Source organism: Budorcas taxicolor, chromosome 14 (genome assembly GCF_023091745.1).
Source record: "Budorcas taxicolor isolate Tak-1 chromosome 14, Takin1.1, whole genome shotgun sequence".
NCBI classification, from domain to species: domain Eukaryota; kingdom Metazoa; phylum Chordata; class Mammalia; order Artiodactyla; family Bovidae; genus Budorcas; species Budorcas taxicolor.
In genome coordinates, this window is record NC_068923.1 from 27,713,014 (window position 1) to 27,724,830 (window position 11,817).

An 11,817-nucleotide genomic window follows, 5' to 3' on the forward strand; every position below is an offset into this window, starting at 1 on the left:
TTTCTGATATATTTTCAAATTCCCTATATCATTCATATCCCATAGTAGGAAGTATATATCTCATTTCCATGTTTGGATATTCTGAAGGTTTAACTATTAGCCCTGTTCATTGGAGTGGACTGCCATTTCCTTCTCCAGGGGATCTTCCCAACCCAGGGATCGAACTCGGTCTCCCACATTGTAGACAGACGCTTTACCATCTGAGCCACCAGGGAAGTCATCCCTGTTCATAATGGATCTCTAAGAAAAAACATATGTATTTATACATAAACATATATCAATATGTTTTTAATCCTACAGATTTGAAATGTATTTCCTTGGTGTGCCTATTAATAATTTCAGATTAGGGCATATTGATGAGACATCTCAGAATTTTACTGACTTTGCCTATGTTCCTGTACCATACTTTTAAGCCCCAGGATTGAGAGCAGGAGCTGTCAAAAGTACTTGGTGCCCTCTTTGGCAGTCACTTCTACTCTTTGTGAGTCTAATAATATATTTAGTTTCTTGCTTACTTGCTGCTGGTGGATTTTTTTTTTTTTTGCTGACACTTTTTATTTTGTTGCTGGTGGTTGTGTTAGGTAATTGAAACTAAAACGTGTGACCCAGATTTACTCTGCCATCTAACCTACAGGTTTTCAGAGCTAAATTTCATGCTTACTTGTAGTAATCATCTCAGTTCTTGTTCGTGACAAAACTATGTCCCAACTTCATCTATGTGGTGTTGAATCATCACAGTCCTCATCACCATTCTTATCACCATCAAACTCCATATATATTTAAAATCAAACTTGCCTCAAATAACTGTAGGAACATGGAACTGTAGAAGGTAAGAGGGAAAACAGATGTTATCTAGTTAGGTCCTTCCAGTTTGCAGTTGAAGAAAATGGACCCAGACAAATTAAGTGAAAGTGACATTCACACAGCTGACTATTTTCCAAGGAAGTTCTAGATTATGAATGAGACCATATTGGTATAACAGAAGGAGGACCGCTTTGGAGACAGATAAACTTATGTTTGCATCTCACCTCTGCCACATACAAGTATATGAACTTAAGTTATTTCATCCCCATTTATCTCATTCTTCTCATCTGTGAAAACCTTAGAGAGTTTTGAGAAAGATTTAGGGGAGTGATGATACAAAGTGTTTAGCACTGTATCTTATATAGCAAGCTCTTAATAAATGGTGATTAGCATTATTATTGAGAGAGTTTGTAGAACTAGTTACTGGCTGTACTAACAAAACATTACTGTGAAAGAAACAATCTCATAATTCAATGGTTAAAATGACAGTAATTCCTCATTTGCCCTGAGTGTGTGGATTAGAAAGAAGTTGAGTGATCTAGACTGGGCTCAATTGGTTCTTCTACCCTTGGCTGGGCTGCTCTACCTGTGTGTGGCCTACTGGGGTTTAGTTGATCTTGGGGGGCGGGGGGGGGAGGCCTCAGCTAGCCTGTTCTGCTTTTCTTGGATGGGTTCACTCACATGCATTTAGCTTTCTGGAGGTTGGATGATTATGACTAGGCCCAGCTCAGGGTGGTTCTGTTTTATGTGTCTCTCATTGTCTCCTGAGACCAAGGAGCTAGTCCAGGCACAAAGTTCTCATGGCTGCAGCAGAGAAATAAGAGAGTAAGCAAAAGTATGTGAGCTTCTTCGGGCCCAGGCTCAAAACCAGAACTCCTACCTAATGCTTTTGGCCAAAGTCAGTCTCACAGGTTAAGCCAAAGTCAAGAGACTAGAGTATGAAACAGGATAAGACAAAGAATTGTTATACAAAACACAATCCATCGTTAAGACCAAGTGAGGTCTAGAATGCTGCAGAGAGACAGACATAAAGCTTGAACTATGGAATCAGACTGACCAAGATTTAAGGCCTAGATTACCTAGTTTACAAATGATCTCTGTGACTTTGGTCAAGTTATTTAATTCTTGTTAAAATCATTTTCTTAATCTGGAAAATGGAGGAAAAACACTTGCCATGCAATACTGTGAGCTCAGAATTTATTGCATTGTTTGGCACATGATATTTAATAGTTGTTATTGGTAGTATTACTTCCTACTTTCAGTCTTGGGTTCTTCCCTTTATACAATATCAGGGTGTGTTATTATTTTAAAACTTAAAAAAATACTTCCCTCTCCATGTTAACAAATGCTTATGTATTTTCATCTTAAGAGGAAAAATAGTTGCTAATGCTTCTTATTGATGTTTTCCTCTACTAAATGCAAACAAGTAAATACTGACCCTAATGAAAGCATGTTTAATGGAAAATTCAGTTTGATTTATTTGCTAATTAGCACCAATTAGACTTTGAAGGGACAGGTGAATGATGTTTTCATACAAATATTTGAATGTGATACAGCCCATCAGGTTTACAGAAAAGAGTTAGTGCCAGAAAGCCAAAACTGATGAAATGTGTCCTGTTTAAGAGAATTCACTGGGAGCATGAGGTAGCATGTGTGCTTGCATAATGTGGAGGTCAAGAGAATGCTGTACAGGGGCAAACAGAAAGATGAGATGAATGGTTGGAAAATACCATTAATCAGAAGAGAAAGTTGGCATTCTGCATTATGAATCTATTAGCAGTTTAACTAAGTCATCTCCAGGATTCTATAATTCAGTGGGATTTACCCAGCACTTTGCTTTTGGAAGGCTTCCCTGGTAGCTCAGCTGGCAAAGAATTTGCCTGCTCTGGTTCGATTCCTGGGTCAGGAAAATCCCCTGGAGAAGGGATAGACTGCCCACTCCAGTATTCTTGGGCTTCCCTGGTGGCTCAGCTGGTAAAAAAAAAAATCTGTCTGTAATGTGGGAGACCTGGGTTCAATCCCTGGGTTGGGAAGATCCCCTGGAGAAGGGAAAGGCTACCCACTCCAGTGTTCTGGCCTGGAGAATTCATGGATTCTACAATCCATGGGGTCACAGAGAGTAGGACGCTACTTTCACTTTCAGACAAAACTAATGAAAACCTCTTTCTTGAAGAAGGAAATGGCAACCCATTCCAGTATTCTTGCCTGGAAAAACCCATGGACAGAGGAGCATAATAGGCTACAGTCCATGGGGTCACAAAGAGTCGGACATGACTGAGCGACTTCACTTCACTTTTGCTTTTGGAAGGAATTCAATGCAATTCAGTAAACGTTTCCTGAGAGTGTTCCCTATACCAACCATTGGAGATAAAAAGGAGGAGCCAGAGAGCATGTCTGTCCTCAAGTAACACTCAATCTAGCGGAGGCATCAATCACATATACAAAGTAATAATAACCAAGAGCTGTGGAGGCACAGAAAAATATAAATGAATCAGAGTGTATTTAAATTGAGTACTGATTAATGAAGACGATTTTGACAGATTTGGAAAGGAGGGTAAAGTTATAATTTAATCAAATTAATATCAAACCAGTCCATCCTAAAGGAAATCAGTCCTGAATATTCACTGGAATATTCATTCATCCAGCGTAAGCTGAAACTCCAATACTTTGGCCACCTAATATGAAGAACTGACTCATTGGAAAAGACCCTGATGCTGGGAGAGATTGAAAGCAGGAGAGGAAGGGGACGACAGAAGATGAGAAGGTTGGATGGCATCACTGACTCGATAGACATTAGTTTGAGCTTGCTCCAAGAGTTGGTGATGGACAGAGAAGTAAGCCTGGTGTGCTGCAGTCCATGGGGTCACAAAGAGTCGAACACAACTGAGCAACTGAACTGAACTGAACTGAAATTAATGTGAGATTTCTGGCTCTTCCAAGGGATAAGGGGAGAGACAGGTTATAGAACATCCACAGCAGAAAGATGCATAGTTCACGTTGTATTAAAACACTTTGCTTGGCATGTACTGAAACTGTTAAGCATTGCACTGAGAGACTTTGTCCTTTTCTCTCTCACACTTCTAGTGAGCTTGGCACAATGCAGGATCTTGGGCACCAAAGAAATTGATGTTCTCTGGTTTTTTTGAGGCAGTGAACTCACCCATGATGAGCTGCATTCTAAAGGATAACTGATAACTGAATCGGGACTGAGAACTAGCCCCCTGATAATATGGTACTTGCTTTCACTGAGCTTGCATTCCAATGAGTGTAGCAGACACTAACTAAACAAACAGAAAAGATAAAAGCAGATGGCAATAAATGCACTGAAAGAAAAAGGGGCACTGGGGAGAACTCGGAAAGGACTCTTCAAAGGGTTGAGATAAAAGGAATGTGAAAATCAAGGAGAAAGACATTCTGGGCAGAAGGGAGAGTAGATACAAAAATATACAAATTCTGAGGTAAGAAACTGACATATTGAAGAACCAGAAAGCAAACCAGTGAATATAGTGGTTCAACTTGTGGAATGAGATGAAATTGAAGAGGTGGCAGGAGAAAGGTCAAGTGAGCTTTGTAGGTCATGGGGGCAAGTTTGGGTTTTATCATCAGAGGAAGCCATTGAATTATTTTAAGCACGGTTATAATATATTCTGTTTTTAGAGTTTAAAGACAAATTTAGCTGCTGTGTAGCAAATAGTGGGACAGGCTATCTGTTGTCAACTGAGTGCCACCACCATGTCCTTCTAGGGCTCCTGATTCTGTTTCTCAGCATCACCTCCCATGTTTGATCCTGGGCTACATTTTGCCAAGGAATGCAAAATATGTGATATCTGTAAAGTGGAGGTGAATTAGAAGCCTTGTTTTCTAGAGGTGAAGGCAGCAGATGGATGTGCACATGTGGGCATCACAGAACTCCCAGCCAAGTCCTGAAAACTACCCATTTCATGGCTATTGATTAAGACTCTTGGGGAGCTTCTCAGACTTTCCCAGAAGGATGACAACTTTTAGACAAGCTTAGAAAACCCACCAGATTTTGTCCAACAGGCTGAGGTCTTCAGTGTTGTCTTCTCTGACCTTCAGCTTCCATTTCTCTGGCATCTGCCCCCACTCCACAGCTCTTTCAACAACGCCATAAACTCCTACACTATGTTAAACTCTTTGTTTCTGGAATGCATAGCTTCTGTTTAGCAACTGATAGAAAAAAAAATTGAAAAGTATTAGAGCTATGAGAGGGCACAATTAGGACATTACAGAGTACTGGAGAAAAATGATGGACTTGAGGTATACATGGTAGAAGCACAGAAAACATTACATATGGATTGTTTGGGACAAAGAAGTAAAGACGGAAGGAGGATGTCTTCTATGTTATTAGCTTGATTAGGGTGCCACTTAATGAGATGAGAAAGTTTAGTATTGAACAGATTATACAGACATATATCCTAAAAAAAACTTGAAGAGGGAAATAGCTGGCCAAGACCAAGAACATTCTAGAATGGCATTATGGCTCTAGGATCATTAGGGATGTAGGGAACTTTGGGGGTAAAGAGTCAGTCAGGGGAAGATATATTTTTACTTTTTTATGTTCACTAAAGGAAAAGAATTGATAAGTTGGCTTGACGAATCTCAGGAGCAAGGCCCTTGTAGCAGGAAGAGTATTTTTTCTTGAGTCGAAGAGAGCTGAGTTCAACCTTGACTAAAACTTATTAGCTATGTGTAATTTTGAGGGAGCTGTCTAACCTGTTTCAGCCTGCTTTATCTGTATATTCACCTGGCCAGGTGGCATAGTGGTAAAGAATCCACCTGCCACTGCAAGAGATGCAGGTTCAATCCCTGGGTTGAGAAGATCCCCTAGAGTAGGAAATGGCAACCCATTTCAGTATTGGTAGGCTACAGTCCATGGGGTTGCAAAGAGTCAGACATGACTAGCACTATCTTTATATTAGAGATAATTTCAATGTCTACCATAAAAGATCAAATTAAATTATGGATATCAAGTACCTGGTGATAAATAATATCCTTTATACCTGAATGCATATTCGTTGAAAAACTACTAAATACTAGACACTGTGCCAAGCAATTTGGATATAAATTCTCCTAAAATGTTAAGGGTGCTACTAATCAGATTATGAAAAGCCCTGGCCGACTCTGGAGTCTTAGGGAAAGTTTCCTGTGAAGTGATGTTTGAGTGAGACTCTGGAAGTTGAATAGGAATCACCTTGATATACACAATGGAAGTTTTCATCAGGTGGAGGATGGAAAAAAGATGAAGAACATTCCCAGTCACAAGCACAACATTATAGAGGGCACTAAAACAGGGTACAGAAAAGTACATTTGCTGCTCAGAAGAGACAAGTATGGCTGCAGCTAAAAACTTGTGGGCAAAAAGAATAGAAAGACTCCTAGGATTTTTCCTCCTAATCCAGGCCAGCTCTCAAGCGTGAGAGAAAGACAACGAATAACAGCAGACATTTCATTCAGCCAAAATCACAGTCGTTACTTGACGAGCAGTTACCATTTGTCAAGCACTGCATTAAGCACCTAACTCTTGTTTCGAGAACTATTATGTCTCAGACACTGGCATATGATGATGAAAAAGACAAGCAGTTGCTCTGTCTTAACTCAAATTTTACTTATTTAATTATCATAGTAATCAACTGAAGTTAGAGATGAAGCTTAGATAGACCAACAACTTACCAAGCTCATACAGCTAGGAAATATTATAGTTATTTTTCCATCTATTCACTTGCTCTACACACATTTATTATGCACCTACCCTGTGCTGGGCACTGTCCTAGGTTCTTTGGACATCAGTTCAGTTCAGTTGCTCAGTCATGTCTGACTCTTTGCAACCCCAGGGACTGCAGCATCATACTTGTCCAAGCATCACTTGCCCCCTCCGGGTTAGTTGGCCTCATCTTTCTTTTCCTGATTTTCTATGCATATTTTCTCACTGTACTTACAGTCCCCTAGTAAGTATGATTATGTTTCTCTTTGTATGCTTATCTTCTCTGCTAGACACTGAACTCCCAGATGTCAGGGAACTTATTTTTTCCCTTTTAAATCCTAGTGCCCAGCATACAGCCTATACACTAGTGGTTCATAAACCTTAGTGTCCATTTGAATCACTCAGAGGGCTTCCTGGGCCTCATTCTCAAAGATTCTGACAAAAATCAGCTGAGTCTGTGGTAAGGCCTGAAAATCTGCATTTCTGACAAGTTCTCAGGTTTTGCTAATGATGCTGGTCTGAAGATAAATTTTGAGAACCATTGCTGTATACCATAGTTAGTTTTTGCTAAATACATTTATGTTCTATTACATAAGTGATTATAAGCATCCATTAAGGAGTCACCCAGGACCTGGGTTTAAGTCACAGTTCTCCAAGCTAGAAGTCCTTAGAAAAGTGAGTTAAGCTCTCTGAGCCTCAGTTTCTTTATCTAAAAGTAAGCTCAATTAGATAATGCTAAAGTACTTACCCTGATGCTCCACAGCTCCTGCTGATATTGAGCTGAAGATAGAAGTACCAGGATGAAGGGAAATAAGAGAGAAGGAAAGATGGAACAGTCTGGTAATCCCTGAACCAGCCTCACACACAGAGCCCAGCCGTGAGTTTAATTAAATACTCCACACATTTACTTACTGAAGTATCCTATTTCCTGAACATAAACAGATAAGAGAGCAGTGGTGCATGGCAGCCTCTAGAGTGCTGGGAAGAATCTGTTTTGAATTTTTTTTACATCAATCAAATGATTCATATACACCTCCTCTTCAGTAGATGGCTTTCAGAATTGAGTCTGGTGGGTTTTCCACCAGGGCTCATCGCTAAAACCTTCTCATTAATAGGTAATCAGCTTCTGATGATCTGCTCCTAGGCTGCCTTCCAGAGCAGCTGTTCCCTCCTGTGTGGTGATTTAAGCTATGTTAACAGTGATGAAAACAGATTTGTGTTGCTTCTCTTCTCATTAACCTTATTACAGAGTTTTACTCCCAAGACATATACTTTCTATAAATATATCAAATTTATAAAAGGATTTAAACTTTTTAACCTGCATTGGCTTGAAATTTCTCAATATCTGAGTGAAGGGTAAGTGATTTGGTAAATCTTCAAATTATGGGTTTGATTGGAGGTGATGGATGGTCTGTGGTCCAGCCTTTGTGCCTCCGATTTAGCTGACCCTCACATCTCTACTGCACTTCCTGGGGCTGCCCTCACTCTTCCCACACCACTGGCCTGCCTCACAGGGCTTTATTACATTATGGCCAGTTAGATCACCAGCCTTCCCTATGGTGACCAACTCTTCTGTTTGCTTGGAACTAGGAGCACAGTGAAAGCAGGACTTTCCATTTCAAAACCAGAAAAGTTCAGGAAAAACCAGGATAAACTGGTCACTCTGCTGTCAATCCTGCAATTTGCAAGTAGCCAAGCCTGCAGGGTCCTGAGGTCACGACTGTTTCCAAGTCACTTTTGCTATCTCTGCAACATTTATCTCTGGCAATTTTGAGTTTGCAAATAGCTTTTAATCATTAACGCTTCCCTCATCTCTGCTTCCCATACCCATGGCACTACCAGGCAAACGTATAATTAATTAATCACAAAAATTGGGTGAAGATAATCATAAACAGTTGTAAATCCAGCCTGGGGCAATCAGCTGTCAGTAGGTTCAGAAAGATATGGACTAGTGTGGAGGTTGTAATAAATTTCCCCAAACGCATTTCTAAACCCCTGATTTTTTTTTTTTCTCTGCCTTGTCTTCTATTTTTTAGTGGGAAATAACGTATATGCCTCAGCATCACTTCTACCCTTGTTATATTGTTCCAATGCCTACAGCTATTTGTACTTCAATGATTCCATTGCAGCTAGACTCTGTTTACATATTTCAATTTTGAGGTGAGTCAGCCTCCGGCAGGTTTGTTCTCTTACCTGATTTCCCAGCCTGACTTTCTGCTTCCATTTCTGGGGCTACCCGGAGTTTGACTCAGCGGTGGGCGAGAAAGCATGCAGGTACAGAAACACAAAGGATGAAAAACTCTCTGTACTTTGTAACAGCTTGAAGGTATTTTACTGAAATCTGAAATGTGCTCAGGTTAACAAATTGAAAAACATGATTCGAATTCCTGCCCTCTTCAACTCCCAGGTATCATCTCACTGGACTGTACCCTTTGAAGCAAACTGATTCCAGGCACATGTATCAGGGAGCAGCATACTACAGCATGTGTGGGAATGGTTGTCGCCTTGGCCAGCACACGGAAAGCAGATGTTTTCCAAGAGAATTGATGGCATCTCAGGCTCATCACAATCTGTCCACAATCTGTCTTTCCAGACGTATCACCCCCCACCCCCGTACATGCTCAGCCACACGAAATGATCCTCCAAAACCCATTATGCCTTTTCATGCCTCCACTCATCTCTGCACTTGCTATTTTCATAACCCAGAATATCATCTGTACTCCTGTTTCTCCTTCCTCACCTGCTAAATCCTTACTGATTTTTTAGGATTTAGTCAAATGACATCTTTAAAGCCTTTCTGAACTCCAGCAAACAGTTGTTTATTCACGGCTCTTTGCTCTCCTAGCATGTGAAACATGCCTCCGTGTATCAGGCCCCAACAGGACCATAGGGTCTAGAACCTGTGTCAATTCAAGTATGTCTGCGAGCTGCTAAAGATATGGTATGGTAATAAAATGGAGCGTTAGCAAGAGGAGCCTGCTGTTTTGTGGGAAAGGGGAAGCATGGCTGCTTTGAGACTAGTAGCTTACTCAATACCCAAGACTCCTCAAAAACTGATAATTGTTTTTCCTCTTTAACCTTATTGTCAACTGTAGCAGCTTGTATTTTTGTTGCTCCAGTACCCTTTCCCATGACTCTTCTTCCAATAACAGGCAAACCTTATTCCTGACTACAGTGGGAAATTTTTTATGATTCTCCCTGCAAAAAGTGGTTGACCCAAGGGTGGGCATATGACCCCCTCAGCCAATCAGAATCCTTCCCTGGGACAGATACCTACACAATAGGAAGAAGTGAAGTGAAGTCGCTCAGTCATGTCCGACTCTTTGCGACCCCGTAGACTGTAGCCCGCCAGGCTCCTCTATCCATGGAATTCTCCAGGCAAGAATACTGGAGTGGGTTGCCATTTCCTTCTCCAGGGGATCTTCCCGACCCAGGGATCGAACCTGGGGATCAAACCCGGGTCTCCAGCATTGCGGGCAGACGCTTTAACCTCTGAGCCATCAGGCAAGCCCTGATGGGAAAAGCCACTAAGAAATCTAGTTCAGAGAGTGAAAAAAATAAGTCAGGCCCACTAACGATGCAGGAGTTAAGAGTACTGTTGCCATGGTAACAGTAAAGGGCAAAGCAAGCTGGGCAAGGAGGATAAAGTTCCTTGTCTCCAAACTTCTACCTTTCCATCTCTAGTGCCCCCTACTGTCAGAATCTTAAAGGAAGTCAGCTGGCAAAGGGAACACTGAGTTTGTAGTTTCAACTCAGCATCACCGAATAGACTCTGGAAAGGTGGTTCAGAGCTGAGATACAATTTGTACAGACATTTTGCCACTGGCCTGTATGGTTTCTCAGATGGATGTGGAATTGTATGGGTCTTCTAGGGCCCTCTAGACATACAGATACAAATGAGCCGGTCAGTAAAATGATCTGGGAACCAGCAAGTCATGAAATATTGTGTAAAAAGACTAGAAATATGAAACCACCCCCATAGTCTATTCTCCATTCCTCTCCACCTTTCTTTTTATTAATAACCTTATTGTTGGGAACAAATCATGGAGTAGCAGTATAGTAACTAGGATTATTTTGGCAGGATTTCTTGCTATCCTATTTATTTCCCATACTTGCGAAACAACTTTTTCATCTGTTATAGGCCTTTCTCATATGGCATTGTGTTTTTATGTCAATTTCCCCCACCAAACTACAAACACTTTTATGGAGATCCTCTTATTCATCTTTGTACTAGTTAAATGCCCAGGATTCACTGAGCATTCACTCATTTGTATTCATTCAGCAAACATTTATTTAGCACGTTTTATATGCCATATCCTGAACTACAAGTCAAGCATATAATAAATCTTAGCTGCTACCCTCAAGATGCTCATGGTCTAATAGAGGAAAGGGATAATAAAGAGGCAATAATAACGCAGACTGTGTACATGCCCTGGGCATAATGAGAACACAATACTGGGGCTCTTAATCCAGGCTGAGGCAGGGAGACCAGATAGAAGATTGCTGAGTTAATCCACTTTAGAAATTAGAAGGGTTTCCACCAAAAGTGGCCAGTAGGAATGAAGATTAGTAGAAAGAACTGAGACCTCTTAGATGTCAAATTTGATAGCATGTGAGTCAGCTGGAAGCTTACAAACACCACCACCCCCTTCCCCAATGATCAAGCATTTTTCAAAACCAATTACAAAAGGGATGGAACCTAAATGTCAGTATTTTTTTAAATATCCAGGTGATCTCAATGTGCAGTTGTCTTTTGTTGTTCAGTCGCCAAACTATGTCTGAGTCTTTGCGACCCCACAGACAGCAGCTTGATAACTAATGGTATATATAGCAAGGAAGTGGGGGATGTAGAGGGTGATTTTCTAGCTTCTGGTCTAGGCAACCACATGGGTGGTAGATGCTGAAAAAGTTGCCCTAGAATTATTGTGTATTGCTCTGTCTTTCAAAGGGTGCCCTGTAAATGTAGTATGTAAATAGCAACTACTCAATAATTTTTTTGTTTTTTTTTTTTTGGATAAACAAGTACCTGGGATGTAATGTCTTCTCAGAGGAGAAGATTAAGAAGCAGAGTTTTGAATAGTATAGTTTCTACCAACAAGTGCAGCTTCCACCAGCAGGTGCTTAATAAAGGTTTGAAGGAAATCAGCACTGATGACTTTAAACAAATAATCTCCAGTGTGCAGGTTGTGGACTTAAGTAATAGGCTCATATACATGAGAAAATTCACGCACATCCTTATCAGTAGTGCAATTTTTAACCGAAACTAGTGCTTAAAAAATATAGTATCTAAA